Genomic DNA, 5,557 nt, shown 5'->3' on the forward strand with positions numbered 1-5,557 from the left:
TTTTTTCTTAATTCTGCAGAAATAATTGTTACGGAAAAGAGCGCCACCCTGACCCATGGGTTGTATTTGGTATTACAGCTCAGGGTCCTGCAATACCGCCTGTGAGCAGATGTGGCGCTGTTTCTGTACCAGAGCAGCCATGTTTTTCCACTCTGAGCAGGGCTGTGTCCAGGAAATCTCTAACCATAGGGATCTGGTTGGAGCGGGCATTTCCCCTTTAAATGTTATGGTCACCTTTGGGGACTTTCTTTTGTATTTAAATGCATTTATTTTTGAGCCAAATATTTTTTGCAATTTGGTTCCATTCAAATTTTTTCACAGTTTGGCTTTTACAGGCCTTTTAAGTGACTGTGGAATGAGTCAACTGAGGACCTGTCAGTGAGCTCCTCTCACTGACACAAAGTTCTGCTCAGCTTTCATGTAGGCTCAGTAAAATGACAGCTTAAAAAAAAAAGCTGCAAGCTCACTGATGAATTCTCAGTTAACTCATTCTGCAGATATCAGACGCAAAAATTTTAATAAATCCCATTTTTAATAAAATCAAAATATATGCATTTAAGAAAATGTAAAAAATGCCAGGTAAGTGTGAACGATGTCTTGTAGGTGGCCAGGTGGATTGTCTGTACTTACCGTACAGGAGCTGGGAGCACTGGCTGTAGCCTCCTCCATCTCCTCGCACTTGTCTGCCGCCCTCTGTCGGTCGCTGTAGGTCATGGCGCACACGACGGCTCCGGACTCCACCAGGAACTTACACACCTGGACGTTGTTGCAGGAGACAGCGCAGTGCAGCGGGGTTCTGACAGCGACACCAAGCGGAGAAAACGACAGAAACCGCCACAGAAAACCCCCTGAAAAACTAGACCGTCTGTCCTAAATCACCCAGACCCTCGGGGGCTCAACTTTTCTATTTCTTGGGCCAAGAATTTTTTTTCTTTTTCTCCCATTGATGCAATCTGGCCGGGGGCTGAGTCACGTGCTGGCCGGGGGGGCGGGGTAGTGCTTAATAAGTGCTCTCAGGCCTCTAACAAGGGATGGGGGGTTCTGTCGACCCCTTTAATGCGAGCCGATATTCGGGGCAGCAGCCGGCGCTGTCTGCTGCGTTTACCTTCACTCCGAACTGTACGAGGAACTGGACGATCTCGGTGTGGCCGGCGCACACGGCGGTGTGGGGGGCTGTGAGACCCTCGTCGTTGGGCTGGCTGGGGTCTTCCACCTGCCGATGAGGGGGATGGAGGAGATACAACATTAGTGCTGGCAGAAATCCAGAGCGCGGGAGTCATCAGCACAATAAGCGAAGGAGCGGGACGGGCCGAGGAGACGAGCACGGTAATGAGGGGGGACGAGCGCGGTAATGAGGGGGACAAGGGCCGCATTCAGCAGAGGAAAGGAATGAGGGGGGCTTCTAATTCTACCAATCAGAGGCGGATAATATCTGGCTGCAGGACAGGAATGACATCACCGCCCAGCAGCTCTCATCACATTGCCCTCTGTTCACACCTGAGCTGTGTCCACAGTTTATAACAGAAGCAATAACTGTCATAAAGCCTCTGTAAATGGGACAGAAAATCTGCACCAAAATCTGTGCAAAACTTAACTGCAGATTTGGCCACAGATTTCACTCTTTGCAAACCATTAAGTGAAATTAGCAGTGACAATCCACACTGAGAACTTGTGTGGGCGCTATATGATGTGTGTTGTAGGTGCTGTATAGCGGTAATGTGTGGGCGCTATATGATGCATGTTGTAGGTGCTGTATAGCGGTAATGTGTGGGCGCTATATGATGTGTGTTGTAGGTACTGTATAGCGGTAATGTGAGGGCACTATATGATGTGTGCTGTAGGTGCTGTATAGCGGTTATGTGTGAGCACTATATGGTGTGTGCTGTATAGCGGTTATGTGTGAGCACTATATGGTGTGTGCTGTAGGTGCTGTATAGCGGTTATGCGTGGTCACTATATGGTGTGTGCTGTATAGCGGTTATGCGTGGGCACTATATGGTGTGTGTTGTAGGTGCTGTATAGCGGTAATGTGTGGGCACTATATGATGTGTGTTGTAGGTACTGTATAGCGGTAATGTGTGGGCACTATATGATGTGTGCTGTAGGTGCTGTATAGCTGTTATGTGTGAGCACTATATGGTGTGTGCTGTAGGTGCTGTATAGCGGTTATGTGTGAGCACTATATGGTGTGTGCTGTATAGCGGTTATGCGTGGGCACTATATGGTGTGTGCTGTATAGCGGTTATGCGTGGGCACTATATGGTGTGTGTTGTAGGTGCTGTATAGCGGTTATGCGTGGGCACTATATGGTGTGTGCTGTAGGTGCTGTATAGCCATTATGTGTGGGCACTATATGGTGTGTGCTGTATAGCGGTTATGCGTGGGCGCTATATGGTGTGTGCTGTAGGCACTGTATAGCGGTAATGTGTGGGCACTATATGGTGTGTGTTGTAGGCACTATATAGCGGTAATGTGTGGGCACTATATGGTGTGTGCTGTATAGCGGTTATGCGTGGGCACTATATGGTGTGTGCTGTATAGCGGTTATGCGTGGGCACGATATGGTGTGTGCTGTAGGTGCTGTATAGCGGTTATGCGTGGGCACGATATGGTGTGTGCTGTATAGCGGTTATGCGTGGGCACGATATGGTGTGTGCTATATAGCGGTTATGCGTGGGCACTATATGGTGTGTGCTGTATAGCGGTTATGTGTGGGCACTATATGGTGTGTGCTGTATAGCGGTTATGCGTGGGCACTATATGGTGTGTGCTGTATAGCGGTTATGCGTGGGCACTATATGGTGTGTGCTGTATAGCGGTTATGCGTGGGCACTATATGATGTGTGCTGTATAGCGGTTATGCGTGGGCACTATATGGTGTGTGCTGTAGGTGCTGTATAGCGGTTATGCGTGGGCACTATATGGTGTGTGCTGTAGGTGCTGTATAGCGGTTATGCGTGGGCACTATATGGTGTGTGCTCTAGGTGCTGTATAGCGGTTATGCGTGGGCACTATATGGTGTGTGCTATAGGTGCTGTATAGCGGTTATGCGTGGGCACTATATGGTGTGTGCTGTATAGCGGTTATGCGTGGGCACTATATGGTGTGTGCTGTATAGCGGTTATGCGTGGGCACTATATGGTGTGTGCTGTAGGTACTGTATAGCGGTAATGCCTGGGCACTATATGGTGTGTGCTGTATAGCGGTTATGCGTGGGCACTATATGGTGTGTGCTGTATAGCGGTTATGCGTTGGCACTATATGGCGTGTGCTGTATGTGCTGTATAGCGGTTATGCGTGGGCACTATATGGCGTGTGTTGTAGGTGCTGTATAGCGGTTATGTGTGGGCACTATATGGCGTGTGTTGTAGGTGCTGTATAGCGGTTATGGGTGGGCACTATATGGCGTTTGCTGTATAGCGGTAATGCGTGGGTACTATATGGCGTGTGCTGTGGGTGCTGTATAGCGGTAATGCGTGGGCATGATATGGCGTGTGCTGTATAGCGGTTATGCGTGGGCACGATATGGCGTGTGCTGTATAGCGGTTATGCGCGGGCACGATATGGCGTGTGCTGTATAGCGGTTATGCGCGGGCACTATATGGTGTGTGCTGTAGGTGCTGTATAGCGGTTATGTGCGGGCACTATATGGTGTGTGCTGTAGGTACTGTATAGTGGTTATGCGCGGGCACTATATGGTGTGTGCTGTAGGTACTGTATAGCGGTTATGTGTGGGCACTATATGGTGTGTGCTGTAGGTACTGTATAGCGGTTATGTGGGCACTATATGGTGTGTGTTGTAGGTACTGTATAGCGGTTATGCGCGGGCACTATATGGTGTGTGCTGTAGGTACTGTATAGCGGTTATGTGTGGGCACTATATGGTGTGTGCTGTAGGTACTGTATAGCGGTTATGTGGGCACTATATGATGCGTGTTGTAGGTACTGTATAGCGGTTATGTGTGGGCACTATATGGTGTGTGCTGTAGGTACTGTATAGCGGTTATGTGGGCACTATATGGTGTGTGCTGTAGGTACTGTATAGCGGTTATGTGGGCACTATATGGTGTGTGTTGTAGGTACTGTATAGCGGTTATGTGTGGGTATGCTTTGATTTTTGCTCACGGCCCCGTCGCCTTCTCTCCTCCGGCCGCGCCCCGTCGCGTTCTCTCCTCGGCCTGCGCCCCGTCGCCTTCTCTCCTCGGCCTGTGCCCCGTCGCCTTCTCTCCTCTGGCCGCGCCCCGTCGCCTTCTCTCCTCCGGCCGCGCCCCGTCGCCTTCTCTCCTCTGCCGGCGCCCCGTCGCCTTCTCTCCTCTGCCGGCGCCCCGTCGCCTTCTCTCCTCTGCCGGCGCCCCGTCGCCTTCTCTCCTCTGCCGGCGCCCCGTCGCCTTCTCTCCTCTGCCGGCGCCCCGTCGCCTTCTCTCCTCTGCCGGCGCCCCGTCGCCTTCTCTCCTCTGCCGGCGCCCCGTCGCCTTCTCTCCTCTGCCGGCGCCCCCTCGCCTTCTCTCCTCGGCCTGCGCCCCCTCGCCTTCTCTCCTCTGCCGGCGCCCCGTCGCCTCCTCTCCTCTGCCGGCGCCCCGTCGCCTCCTCTCCTCTGCCGGCGCCCCGTCGCCTTCTCTCCTCTGCCGGCGCCCCCTGGCCTTCTCTCCTCGGCCCGCGCCCCCTCGCCTTCTCTCCTCTGCCGGCGCCCCGTCGCCTTCTCTCCTCTGCCGGCGCCCCGCCGCCTTCTCTCCTCTGCCGGCGCCCCCTCGCCTTCTCTCCCCTGCCCGCGCCCCGTCGCCTTCTCTCCTCTGCCGGCGCCCCGTCGCCTTCTCTCCTCTGCCCGCGCCCCGCCGCCTTCTCTCCTCCGGCCGCGCCCCCTCGCCTTCTCTCCTCTGCCGGCGCCCCGTCGCCTTCTCTCCTCTGTCGGCGCCCCCTCGCCTTCTCTCCTCGGCCCGCGCCCCCTCGCCTTCTCTCCTCTGCCGGCGCAGTGCCCCTTCCTCACTAATATTATTTGCTTTCCTTAGATTTGCTTTCTGACAACATTGTGCTTTCGCTGACCCACGCTGCAGCCGCAGAGGTCGTCCTGCAGATCATCTCGGAGTGTTGCCCTCAGTTAATAATAAATACTATTAATTACAGCCCCATCTGTGACCTGAGCAGATCCACACTAGGCTATGCCACTAGAGATCCTTGGGGACCCCGCTGGGACCCCCACAATCTTTTTTGTCACTCTTGGGCTAATAATACATGGGGTAAGAACCAGCGCCCCCCTGTCCATAGGCTGCTTGTGAAATTCTCTATATATATTTTTGTAGCTTCAGTCTTTGGACCTGAGTTGTCATCGTCTCTCCAAGCTGACTGGTTTTGCTCATCTCTTCTACCTGACCCGGCACCTGCAGAGTCTGAACCTCTCCTATAACGAGGTACGTCGCCTCCTTGCGCAGGGATCGGGTCTGCTGCCGTCGTGACGTCTTTTCCGATTACCCCGTATATGCCATCGATCGTGGGGTACCGGTGGGTAATAGTGGCAGTCAGTGGCCTCCTGAAGACCCCCGTCCTGCCATCTCTGTACATC

The sequence above is a fragment of the Phyllobates terribilis genome, unplaced genomic scaffold, assembly GCF_046119375.1.
Source record: "Phyllobates terribilis strain yellow unplaced genomic scaffold, ASM4611937v1 Scaffold_936__1_contigs__length_529275, whole genome shotgun sequence".
Classification (NCBI taxonomy): domain Eukaryota; kingdom Metazoa; phylum Chordata; class Amphibia; order Anura; family Dendrobatidae; genus Phyllobates; species Phyllobates terribilis.